At 46.6% G+C, this 13,511-nt stretch overlaps 1 protein-coding gene across 1 annotated transcript in view; it reads left to right on the top strand.

Moving 5' to 3' along the window:
• The window catches only part of USP7 (ubiquitin specific peptidase 7), a 72,358-nt gene that overhangs the window by 6,635 nt on the left and 52,212 nt on the right, over positions 1-13,511 (top strand). The gene's annotated exons all lie outside the window — the stretch shown is intronic.

Here is a 13,511-nt window from a genome sequence, read left to right as displayed (position 1 = left end):
TTTTTATTTTATTTTTTTTGTTGTTGTTGTTTTGGTCGTTGTTGCTGTTGGTGGCTTTGTTTGTTCGAAACATACACACCTTTTTTCCCCTTTTTTCTTTTTCTTTTATGTTTTGGTTTCTCTATGTAGCCCTGGCTGTCTTTGACTTGCTTTGTAGATCAGGCTGGCCTTGAACTCTTAGAGAGCCTCCTGCCTCTCCCTCCCAGAGTGCTGGGATTACAAGTATGCGGCACCACACCTGGCTCATACACACTTCTTTTTCTTTTTTAAAGATTTATTTATGTATTAAGTACACAGAATTCTGCCTGCGTGTAACACCTTCACACCAGAAGAGGGCGCATCAGATCTCATTCAAGATGGTTGTGAGCCACCATGTGGTTACTGGGAATTGAACTCAGGACCTTTGAAAGAGCAGCCAGTGCTCTTCACCTCTGAGCCATCTTTCCAGGCCCTCATACAAACATTTTAAAGTAAACACTTAAACTGTCTCCTTTATGGTCTTAGTGTCCAGACCCAGAGCCCTGGGCACAGCAGGCAAGCTCTTCCTCTGAACTCTATCCCAGGCCTAGACTGTACAGGCCAACAGCCCTTGCTGCCTGAATTTGATCTCTGAAACCCACGTGAAAGGTGACGAACTTCAGTAAGACTGTCCTCTGACCTCTGTACTCACACCACAGTGTTTGCATGCACACACATAAACACACTAAGTAAATGTAATAAGATGAAGATTTACATTAAAAAAGAAAATATTTTTATTCAGAGAAAAAGACCGTGTGATACCTACATGTGCTGTGTACCCTCCTGTAGTATGTGTTGTATTTTTCTCATTATAGAGAATTTAACACGGGGGCCTAAATCTAGGTATTGCAAGAGTTCTGTTTCTGTTTCTGTTTTTTGAGACAGGGTTTCTTTGTGTAGCCTCAGCTGTCCTAGACTTGCTTTGTATACCAGGCTGGCCTTGAACTCAGAACCATCTGCCTGCCTCTGCCTCCCGCATGCTAGGATGAAAGGGATGCACCACTGCGCCCAGCTGCAAAGGGTTCTGTCTTAGATTTCCGGGGCTGGAGAGATGGCTCAGAAGTTAAGAGGGTTGCTCTTCCAAAGGTCCTGAGTTCAATTCCCAGCCACCATATGGTGGCCCATAACCATCTACCATGAGATCTGGTGCCCTCTTCTGGTGGGCAGGCATATGTGCAGGCAGAACACTGTCCATCATAAATCAGTCTTTTAAACAATGATTTATTTTTGCACATCATAAATCAGTCTTTTAAACAATGATTTATTTTTGCCTTTATATTTATGCATGGAGGTTTCACTTGCACGTATGCCTGCACCACTCACATGCAATGCCTTAAGGTTGAGGTATTACAGACCACCACGTAGTGCTGGGAATCCAGTCTGGGTCTTCTAGAAGAGTGGGCTAGTGTGTTTTGTTTTGTTTTGTTTTATTTTCAAGACAGGGCCTCTTCTGTGTACCCTTGGCTGTCCTAGACTCTTTGTGGGCCAGGCTGTCCTGGAACTCACAGCCGTCTGCCTGCCTCTGCCTCCCGAGTGCTGGGATTAAAGGGGTGTGCCACCACACCCTGCTGCATCACCCACCTTTAAAAAAAAATTTTTTTTTAAAACTCTACAAGGTGTATAGCTCAACAGTTGAGTACTTGTCTAGGTCCTGGGTCCTAAACCCATCACTGCCAACACGTTAACCTCTTTAAGAAAGCAGCCGTTGCCAGGCTGGAGGATTGATGCTCAGTTCCTGGCACCTGTATCAGGTAGTTTACAACCCCCTGTAATACTAGGTACAAGGTCCCAGACACTCCTTGCACCTGTGCAAGCATTCACCCAGACCCGTATTTACATGGCAACTCACGGCCAGCGAGCCGTCTGCAGCTCCGGTTCCAGGGGATCCAACACTGACTTCTGGCCTGCATGGGCACTGCAAGCATGTATGTGGTGAACATTCATACATACATACATATACATACATACATACATACATGCAAATGATCATAGACATACAATTTAAACATCTCTGGGACAGGGTTTCTCTGTAGCCATCTCTATATGTAGTTCTGGAACTCCTGCACACCAGGATGGCCTTGAGCTGACAGAGATCTGCTTGCCTCTGCCACCCAGTGCTAGGATTAAAAATGCATACTACCAGTGTTTAGTGCTTTTCTTGCCCAGTGAGTCCTGCCAAAGGCTGTCCCAAGTTTAACCCAGGAAGGAAGCTAGATTGCCCTGTTTTCACTACTTTTCCTAAAAGCAAAACCCAACAACTCTAACTGCCCCTCCCCCAACCAGAACAATCTATAGCTTCCCAAAACAGGATGTGAGGTGCAGGGAGAGGGTAGAAGGGCTGGGCTGGCCACCCCTGTTCTCACTTCCTGTCGCTACCACCAGCTTTGCTTGAGTTGGGTTCAGTGGGATCACTGTCCTGAAGCATTTGTTTTGTTTTTGTGAGATGCTTTTAAGAAGGTAAAACTCTCTCAGGGCGTGGTGGGACACTCCTGTAACCCCAGTCCTCAGAGTCAGAGTCAGGAGGATCTTTGTGAGTTCAAGGCCAGCCTGGTCTACAAAGAGATTTCTAGGACAACCAGGTTGTTACGCAGAAAAACCTTGTCTTAAAACAAACAAACAAACAAACAAAAAACATAAAAAAGGAAAGCTCTAAGGTTGAGGATGGCTCTTTCTAGTGGAACACTTGTTCCTAGGATGGGTAAGACACATGGTTTCCCTCTGCAGCACTGTAGAAAAATGTAGAAAGAATTACATAAAAAAGGAAATAAGACACCCTGATGCTTCACACGTCTGGTTAGTCTGTCATGTTGTGCCGTGCTTCCCCAAGCAGCCTGAAAGAATGTTAGTCACAAGACTTCCTTCAGTCTTACCACCTAATGTGTGGTTGGAGGCCACAGAGTTCTGCCCGCGGCTGTCAGAGTTCGAATCCTCCTGCCTCAACATCCCAGGTACCACACTACAGGCTTTTGTACCATCTGCTGGCTTTAGTTGTTTTCACGCAGTCTAGAATGACCCCTCCCTCATCACATGTAACCTAGGTTGGCACTGAACCGTGCTTGGCAGCGCTGCCATTTTTACTTGGTTCCCGGGACACATTTGGCATTAAGCCCACACACAGAACCCAGTGAGAAGCTAATGGACCTTGCATGGCCTGAGGAACAAGGGGGCCTTGTGGCTCATTTTTTTAATGTACTTGTTCTAACAATAAATGGACGTGGACGTGTCTCAACTTCTATCATTTTAGATACAAACTGTCCCCTACTTCCCCTACCAGAACCTTGAGTTTGGGTCTTACATGGTGGTCTTTCATGTTTTACATCTCACTCTGTGATTCCCACCAGGCTAGGCAGGGCTTGGCAAGACCCACTCCCAAGTAAAAAAAGCAAAAACCTACCAAATAAAACCTCTCATATTTACCCGGGCATGATGATATATGCCTTTAATCCCAGCAGAGATGCAAAGGCAGGAGAATCTCTGAGTTCCAGGAAAGCCAGACCTACACAGAGAAACCGTGTCTGAAAACACCAAAAACCAAGGGCTGGAGAGATAGAGGGCTCCGCAGTTAAGAGCACTGACTGTTCTTCCAGAGGTCCCGAGTTCAATTCCCAGCAACCACATGGTGGCTTACAAGTATCTATAGTGAGATCTGGTGCCCTCTTCTGGCCGGCACGTGTACATGCAGATAGAGCACTTACAGGCATTAAATACAAACAAAAACCAAACCCTCCCAAAGTGATTTCATCAAAAGGCTTGACCTTGGCCATAGCACTTAGCTGCTGAACGTGAGCCCTCATCCCTTATCTTGGGTGGGATTAGGTCTCACTTCCTTTGCGGATTCTGGAGAACAGTTGGGGAGGGCAAAAGCCTGTCAATCCCATTTCTACTCTGACACCTTATTTGCCAGGCACCAACATGGCTCCAGGTAGGTAAATATTTTGGTTCTGCAGAAGACAACCCAACCCAATGTTTATGCTGAGTCATAGCACCAGCCCAGGCCTGCAAAATGTGTTTTGCCCACAGCCTAATGATAGGGTAGCCCCTCCCTGCACTTTGTGGCTCTCATGCCAAGCCTGCTTCTCCCATGGTTCCATCTCCTGAGAATTGGGACGCTTTAGGTCTCAGGTGTTGAACCAAGGTAAAAGTTATGAATTAAAAAAACAAAACAAAACAACAACAACAAGAAGAGACTTGATACCCTATGAGCATATAAAGGGGGAGGAAGTCCCCCTCAGTCACAGTCATAGGAGAGGGGAGTAAGGGGAAAATGGGAGGGAGGGAGGAATGGGAGGATACAAGGGATGGGATAACCATTGAGATGTAATAAGAATAAATTAATAAAATAAAATTTAAAAATTTTAAAAATCTAAATTAAATAAAAAGTGTAAGTCACCATAAAAAAAAAAATTAGCAGTGGCCAAGAATGGTGCCCTAGCCTTCTTTCTTTCCAGGGCCTCCCCAGGTCTTTGGAGACAACATTAACTCTCCAAGGAGGCCCACAGTCCTTCCACCATACCTGCTGCTTTGTGTGCAAATGAGCTTTGTGCCTAATGCACTTTAGGTTCCATCTGGGCAAGGCGAAAACAGGGCAGAAGTAATTGAATCTGGGCTTGGATTTTTAGGCCTCTAATGGTGTTGGTATCTTTGTATTCCTTTTCACCGTTTTCCCTTAATTTCTTTCTTTTTTTTTTTTCCCCCAGATAGGGTCTCACTATGTAGCTCGCCCTGGCCTTTGTCACCCAGGTGATGGCATCACAGATATGATGCCACCATGCCAGACCCACACTCAAAGTTCTGTCACCACGCTCAGCTTGTACAGAGCTGGGGATTGAAAGCAGGACTCGTGCATGCTACACAAGCCAGCGCTCTGCTAACATAAGTTTATGCCCAGCCCATGTCGGGCAAGCTGTGTACTAACGGAGCTTCTAGCACTGCTTTTTCTGGAAGCTGGGGTGGCCTGGAAATAGATCTGCATGTGCAGCAACACCTGAAGGGTCTGAGCGGACCTGGCAGGAAGAAGCTGTGGCGGGAGAGGCCTCCTGCCAGCATCTGTGTTCTCACCGTTGTATCTCGGGGAGCCCCTAGCTTCCAGACCACAGTAAACATTAGCTGTGAGGAAATATGTTAGATCTCCATTGAGCCATCTATAACTCTGTGCTGAGGCTAAGGATAGCATGAGAAAGCTAGTTTCTTTCCAGAAGGTACTCTGGTATGTATATGGGCTAGGAATGAGATTAAAAACAAACAAACAAACAAACAAACAAAAAACTGATGTCTGTTCATGTGCATGCGCAGTCTCCAGGAAGCACAGGATAGGGTGTCAGTTACAGATGTTGTGAGCTATCATGTGGGTGCTGGGAATCAAACCTGGAAGAGCAGCCAGTACTATTTTTTATTTTATCTTTTTTTTTTTTTTTTTTTTTTTTTTTTTTCGAGACAGGGTCTCTCTGTGTAGCCTTGGCCTTGACTGTCCTGGACTCACTTTGTAGACCAGGCTGGCCTCGAACTCACAGCGATCTGCCTACCTCTGCCTCCCGAGTGCTGGGATTAAAGGCGTGCGCCACCACGCCCGGCTTATTTTCTCTTTTTTATGAGACAGTATCTCTTTATGTAGTCCTGGCCATCCTGAAACTCAGTATGTAGACCAGGCTGGCCTGGAACTCTCAGAAATCTGCCTGTCTTTGCCTTCTGAGTGCAGAAATTAAAGGTATGTGCCAGCTGGCAGTGGTGGCACATGTCTGTAATCCCAGCACTCAGGAGGCAGAGGCAGGCAGATAGACGTGCGTTCCAGGCCAGCCTGGTCTACAAAGTGAATCCAGGACAGCCAAGGCTACACTTTAGAAACTCTGTCTCAAAAAGCAAAAAAATAAAAGGGGGGGGGGCGGCGGATAACGATAACAGTAAGCCTCACAACAGTTTTAGAAATGACTTTTTATTACAGTTTTTTTGTGTAGAGGGTGTGCTACAGGATGGGTACAGAGGCCAAAGGACAACTTGAGGGAGTCTCTCCTTCCACCATGTAAATAAGTCACAGCACTCAAACTTCAGTCATGAGACCCAGTGGCAGGTGCCATTACACCCTGAGCTGTCTCTTCAGTCCAACGGTTCTATTGCATAATAAAGTGCTATAAATTAGCCAGGTGTGGCAGAGACAGAGAAACCCTGTCTCAAAACCAAACCAAACAAAATGAATCAAAAAATTGTTACAAATGTAGCGTCTTTAAAAGGACCAGCTAGGCCAGGCATGGTGGCACAAGCCTTTAATCCCAGCATTTGGGAGGTAGCTGTGAGTTCAAGACCAGCCTGGCTTACAAAATTCTGTCTCGAAAACAACAAAATAAAAAGGACCAGCTATGTTTTAGTTCTGTAGGTCAGAAACTGAAGTGGACTCCAAAGGTTTCCTGCTTTAAACCGTTCCACAAAAGTAAGGCCCAGGGCTGGGGTGGAAGGCCGCGTCACTCAGCCTTGGCAGGATTCAGTCCCAGGGTGGGGATTGCATGTAGAGGATGCTGAGCAGTTCAACTGAGTTACACACCCGGTCCTGGGGATCTGCTTAAAGGACAACATAATTATGAGGGACTTAACTGGATTAACCTTTTCTTGTGTGGTTTATTTTTGGCAATGGTCTCCCTGTAGAGCTCACAGCTGCCCTTGAATTTACAGCAGTCCACCTGCCTCTGGAGTATTGGGATTAAAAGCAGGATGGGGTGTGTGTGTGTGTGTGTCACTTATTCTGTCATAACCTGTTTTTTCCTTGTTTATTTATTTTTTTAGACTCTCTGTTATTGTTTGAGAACGTCAAACATGCATAGAATGTGTTTTGATTGAGTCTACCTCTCCATCCACACCTTCCCACTGAAAGAAAAAGAAAGAAAGAGAGCCCTGCGGTGTGGTGTCCCATGCCTTTAATCCCAGCATTTGGGAGCACTTTTTTTTTTTTTTTTTGGGTATCTTTGGCCTCCTGGCTGGGGCACCTGGTTCTGCCCTCTCCCTTCCCTTCTTCTCTTCCCACATGGCACAGCTCAGTCTAGTCACATCCACTCTGGATGCTCCCAGATGTCCCCGCCTCTGGCTGTGCTCTCCCACATGTCTATAATAACCCTCCTCCACCTCCACACCCAGCGGAAGTCGTGTCCCCTCCCTCCCGCCACTCTGTTGTTTTTTTGTTTTGTTTTGCTTTTTTTCTGAGATAGGGATTCTCTATGTCACCCTGACTGTCCAGGACTCACTTTGTAGACCAGGCTGGCCTCGAACTCACAGTGATCAGACTGCCTCTGCCTCCTGGGATTAAAGGTGTGTGCCACCACGCCCAGCTTCACCCATGACTTTTTCCTCCCCCAATTTTTTGGCTTGCTCACTGATTTATTTATTTATTATTATTTTTTTAACACTTGGAGTCACTTAGTGTTGCCTATGTGTCTGTGTCTGAGGTATGGTACCATCTTGGAGCACAGACAGCCTCTCAGGGCTCAGACACAGACAGCCATCAGTTGCTGTAGCTACTCAGCTAAGACTTCCTGGGGCCCTTCCAACTCACGCTGAGCTTTTGGTGGACTAGGTGTGTGTATGTAGGTCCCAGATGTTGTGACTTCCTATGTGGAACAGCCCTGTCATGTCACACAAATATGATTTGTCTGCCGCGGGCGCGCGGTGGCACACACCTCTAATTCCAGCACTTGGAGGCAGAGGCAGGTTGATTTCTGTGAGTTCGAGGCCAGCCTGGTCTACAGAGCGAGTCCAGGAGAGTCAAAGCCACACAGAGAAATCCTGTCTCGAAAAACAAAACAAAACAAACAAAAAATACCACTGTCTACCGCAGATGCCCACTCCTCTGGCTCTCACTGTCTTTGTCTCCTCAATGTCTTTGAGTCTTGAGGGAAGGGGTGAGCTACAGATCTGTCATTTAGAGATGAACACTCTGAAGGCTCTTATTCTCTGCATGTTGACTGGGATTTCTGCATTTATCACCAGCTACTGCTAAAAAGCTAAAGCTTTTCTGAGCAAAGTACTAATCTATGGGCATAGAGTAAGCATTCAGTTGAGGGGGGGGGAAGCAGCTTTTTTTACGTCCATTTAGCAGAACAATACTGGGTTCCCCCTGGCACCTATCACTTAGCCTGCTATAAGTTTGGGGCCCAGTACAAGGCATGAGTTCTGTCTTCTGGCGCTTTAAGTCCAATTGGATAGCCGGGCGTTGCTGCGTAGGACTTTAACCCCAGTACTCGGGAGGCAGAGGCAGGCTTGATCTCTTGTGAGTTTGAGGCTGGCCTCGTCTGCAAAGTGAGTCCGGGACAGCCAGGGCTGTTACACAGAGAAATCCTACCAGAAAAGCCAAAATAAATAAACAAGTAAATAAATAAATAAATCCAATCAGACTAGTTGGTTACTCTCTGTCAGTCCTGTCACTGTTGCACCAGTGGCTGTGTCCTGCCAGACCTGTCGTTTTGTAGCAACAGGGCTAGAGCTGAGTAAGACTGTTGTTCTCTCCCCACCCGCCCCCCACCCGCCCTTTTAGTTTTCTGTGTAGCCATGGCTGTGCTGTCCTGTAACTCACTCTGTAGACCAGACCGGCCTGGAACTCACAGTGATCCACCTGCCTCTGCTTCCCAAGTTGCTGGTATTACAGGCATATGCCACTGTGTCTGGCTCAAATTTTACTTACTTTCTTTTTCTTTCTTTCTTTTTTTTCTCGAGACAGGGTTTCTCTGTGTAGCCTTGGCTATCCTGAACTCACTTGTAGACCAGGCTGGCTTCGAACTCACATCAACCCGCCTGCTTCTGCCTCCCAAGTGCTGGGATTAAAGGCATGTGCCACCACACCCGGCAAATTTTCCTTTCTTAAAAGCCAGTTTGTTTGCCTTCATGGTATTCCCCCAAATCCTTCCTCCTATGTAATTTATATTTGCACTGCTGGGGATTGAACCCAGGGCCTTGGCCAGGCTATGCAAGGGCTTGAATACAGCGCTGCACCCTATGCTGCGCAATATGGCTTAATCACAGGGTTTAGCCGCAGTGTTGTGGTTCTATCCCCCTTCCCGGTTATAATGATAGCCAATTCAAGCCAAATTAGAGTAGATACATGCAAGTTTATTGGGGGGTAGCTCTTGGGCGGGTTCACTGATCTCATAGGTGGAGGTCAGTGAAGTGTCCATGCATGGGAATACAGAGAGGAGAGAGAGAGAGAGGGAGGGAGGGATGGAGAGAGGGAGGGAGAGAGAGAGAGAGGTAACCAAAATGTCTGGATTATACAGGGAAGCCCAGTCCCTGGCCTTGAAAGTTTCAGGGTAGAGGGCCGGATATGCAAGCCATGCCCTGTAACAAATAGGTAGGGACTGAGGGATGCTGGGAAATCCTGGAGGCACGGTCCGATTTGGTATGTAAATGAGGCACCTCAGCTGCTTGTCCTGGGTCTGGACCCCAGCGTATACCACCACACAGTGCCAAGGAGTAGTAACATCACAGCAAACGGTGTAACCGCAGGAAAGGCGATGCAGGGATGGACTCTCTACGTATTTCTGTGTTTGAGTATGCATGTGGTGAGGGGTGTTGGGGTGACCTGGCAGGCCTGTGGAGGTCAGAGGCTCACTTGTGGGCGTGGTTCTTTCCCCTTATCATAGGGATGGTAGGGATGGGAGGGAGTGAGGTCAGCAAGTGCCTTTATACCTTGAACCATCTCGCTCGAACATTTTCACTCAGATTGATGAACTAATTGTAACTTTTTTTGTTTTTGTTTTTGTTTTTGTTTTTTTGTTTTGGAGGGGGGGACAGAGTCTCTCTGTGTTAACCTTGGCTGTCCTGGACTCACTTTGTAGACTAGGCTGGACTCGAACTCACAGAGATCCACCTGCCTCTGCCTCCCGAGTGCTGGGTGGGATTAAAGGCGTGCGCTGCGTAACTTGTAACTAGATGCTACTTGGGTACCTCAGTAGGCTTTGTTTTGTTTGTTTGTTTTTCTGAAACAGGGTTTCTCTGTGTAGCCTTGGCTGTGCTGGATTATTTAATTGTTTTTACCTTTATTTGCATCTATTTTATTCTGGCTTCGGAACAATTTGTTCCTTTTCGGTGAGCATCGTCTCCGTTTGGCAGGGTAGCTCATGTATCGATGGACCTGGCCATAAGCTCTTTAAGCTCCTTGGTGCATCTTAGGTGCTTTCTTCACCTGGCTGTGTTCAATGACTAGAGAATCTGCTTCTAAAATTCTAAGGTCAGCATTGCTGCCTGCATTTTAAAGCATGTGCAGCAAAAAGTCAGCAGTTTTTGGGTCACGGACCCTGAGTCCAGACTCACTGTTGGTTTGGGCGCGCCTCCCCACTCTACCACCAGAAGGGCACACATATGGCTTATGTTTATTTTTATTTTATTTTTTGTTTTTGAGACAGAGTTTCTCTGTGTAGCCCAGGCATTTCAGATATGCATACCCTGGATGGTCTGAAAGGTTTCCTGAGTGTTTTTTTTTTTTTTTTTTTGAAACAGGGCTCTTGTGATTTACATGATCCTGTAGGGTTTTTCCCGTTAAGAGAGAGGCCAACCATTTTTAACTGGTCCCCTGGGATGTTCACACGCGGAAGCACAGTAGGCTTGTTGATGTAATAATTCATGTGGCATACGATTTACACATTTATAGCATACAGTCAGTGCGCAACCTCAGCATGGGAGGAAGGGAAGAAGGGCCCCAGAGCAAGCTGGCCCCCTAGACTAGCTCCCTAGGTTGGCTCCCTGGACTACCTCTGGCTTTGGTATGCTCTGGGTTAAAAGTAAACGTGGAAGGCTCCTGGTGTCAGTCTCAGGCCTCTGCAAGCACATGTGCATATGAACCTGCACACACATGCCCATAGAAATGAACATAGATACTCACCCAGTCACCCTACACACGAGAGAAAGAAAACAATGACTTCTAGAGACAAAAGGCTCTTAAAGGGTCAAATCAAAGCCTTGGAGCAATTAAACCAAAGCAGCGACTGAAATACATAGGGCTGAAGAGATGGATTGGTGGTTAAGAGCAGTTGCTGTTCTTAGAGAGGATTTGAGTTCAATTCCCAACTCCCGCATTGGTCAGCTCACAATTGCCTGAAAGTCCAGCTCCACAGGGTCTGATGCCCTCTCATGGCCTTCCCAGGTGGGGCATGCACATGTACACAGAATTAAAAAAAAAAAAAAAAAAAAAGAAACATTTTTAAAGTGTACAATTAAATTGTGTCTGGAATAGACACAGACTTGCCTATGACTGTGATCTAGTTTCAGAGTGTTTCCATTATACGCCAAAGACACCCTGTGCTGTCACCTTGTCTGTCAGCTGTTTGTCCTTGAGAACTTTAGAGAGAGAATGCATTTATTCCCCAAGCCCCAACACACCAGTCCCTGGCTGCCACTAATCAATCTGTTTTCCCCTTTTCCTGCATTTGATTTGCCTGCTAAAGAGTTTGATGGAGTTGGAACCATCTAAGATGTAGACTTTGGCCTGTAAGTTGTAGAGCATGGTTCAGCCCTGTGATAGGTAGCATGTATTGGTATTTCATTCTTTTTCACTGCTGTATAGTATTTCACTGTGCATCTATACTGGTTAATTATCTCTAATCAGGGAATCTTAAATCGAAAATATATTTCTAAAACTTGGAACTTGAGAACAACAACATGATGCTAGAAATAGGACTTAGTTGTATGTGTGCTCATGCATTTGTGCCCACATGTGCTATGGAACATGGTTGGCACATGAGTGGAAGTCAGAGGACTCTTTGTTTCCTTCAGTCAGTTCTCTCCTACCATGTGAGGTCCATGTAAAGACCAGATCTGACTGGTGAGGCTTGTTGGCAATAGCCTTTACCTGCTGAGCCTTTCTTTCTGCTGGCCCCAAGGAGAGTGGACAATTTTATATATGGGGTTGCAGTCAAAATACAAAATATAGTATAAGTTTATCTTTAAGCTGCATATAAGTTGTGTCAGAAATATAAGTATACAAATTATGTCTTGATTTGGGTTCCATTCTCAAAGATAATCTCCTAATGTACAGTCAAACATTCCTCAAATTGAAATGTGACACACTTCTGGTCCCAACCAGAACCATGTCTCCTCTACCCACCCTTTCCCCCTTTCATTTAAAATTTTACATGTATTTATTTGAGTACGTGTGCTTTTGCAGACACACCCACATGTGTCATGGCAGAGCGGAAATCAGAGGCCAGCATGCAGTGCTACTGTAAGTCCTGAGGATGGAATTCAGGGCACAAGACTTGGTACAAGCATCTTTGCCCACTCAGCCATTTCGACGCCTGTTTTTAGGGTTTCTTTGTTTTGTTTTGTTGCTTTTTTTGTTTTTCCAGATAGAGTTTCTCTGTGTAGCTTTGGCTGTACTGGGCTCACTTTGTACACCACGCTGCTGTGTTCAGGTTTTGAAGGAAGCAGGGTTGGCTAGTGTCCTTGGACAACACAGCAAATTGTTGCGGTATTTTCCTTGCAAGTCATGAAGTGCTAGGAAAGGCTCTTTTATTTTTATTTATTTTATGTTTTTGCGAGTGTAAGTTGTTCAGTAGCATTTGAGAGAATTTGTGCAACTAACCCTCACCTCAACCCAACCAAGGTCACTCTCCTATTGACCCTGGCAAGGGGTTGGTTCCTGTTGAGTCAGGTGTTGTTTATGTGGTCTGGTAGGAACTTCCTTAACAGTAAACCTTCAAGCCTATGAGATGTTGTTGATTTGTTATTAGAGACAGGGTCTCAAGGTAGTCCTGGCTGGCTTGGAACTGGCTACGCTTCTAACACACAGAGATCCTTCTGCCTCTGTCTCTCAAGTTCTCGGATTAAAGACATTTACTATCACACCTGGTAACCCCTTTTTAAAAAAATTATTTTTTAAATGTAGTTTTAATAAGCCACCACACCTGAATACCATGTCAGCTGGGGCTTCAGCCTTAAATAAATACAATTCTCTCCTCTCCAAATCCCTAATACTGGGAAAAGTCCGTTTTCCAAGAGAGGCAGGAGCATCAGGAGTTCAAGGCCATTTGCAGGTACCATAGCAAGTTCCAGGCCAGCCTCAAAACAACAACAAAAAGGAAAATAAATGAATGTTGGGACGGTGGGCGAGACCCTGAAGAACTACACTTCGCCTTACTGGATTCGGGTTGCAAAGTTTTCCCACGTATTTGCCTCGGAGAGAGACGACGAGGGGCCGGTTATAAGGGCGGTATAAAAAGGCGTCGCGCCCCGGGCTCCTCGTCGGGCCCAGTTCCCGAGAGCACCCTGCCCTCCGCGGGGTCTGCGCTATGCCGCCTCGCAGAGGGGGGGAACCCCGGCGCCTCGGCTCCAGCAGGGCGGGCGGCGGGCTTGGCGAGCGGCGCGCGGGGCGGCCGCGCTGCGCAGGGCGGGCGGGCCGCTCTCTGCTCCGCCTTCCGCTCCGCCTTCCGCTCCGCCCGCCGCCCGCCCTCGTCTCGCTCGCCCCGCTCTCGCCCCCCATGCGGATGTGACATTTCACGCCGCCGCCATTTTGAGAGCGAGCTGAG

Source organism: Acomys minous (genome assembly GCF_964271855.1).
Source record: "Acomys minous genome assembly, chromosome: 16".
Lineage (NCBI taxonomy): Eukaryota > Metazoa > Chordata > Mammalia > Rodentia > Muridae > Acomys > Acomys minous.
This window is presented reverse-complemented; position numbering and strand designations above follow the sequence as displayed.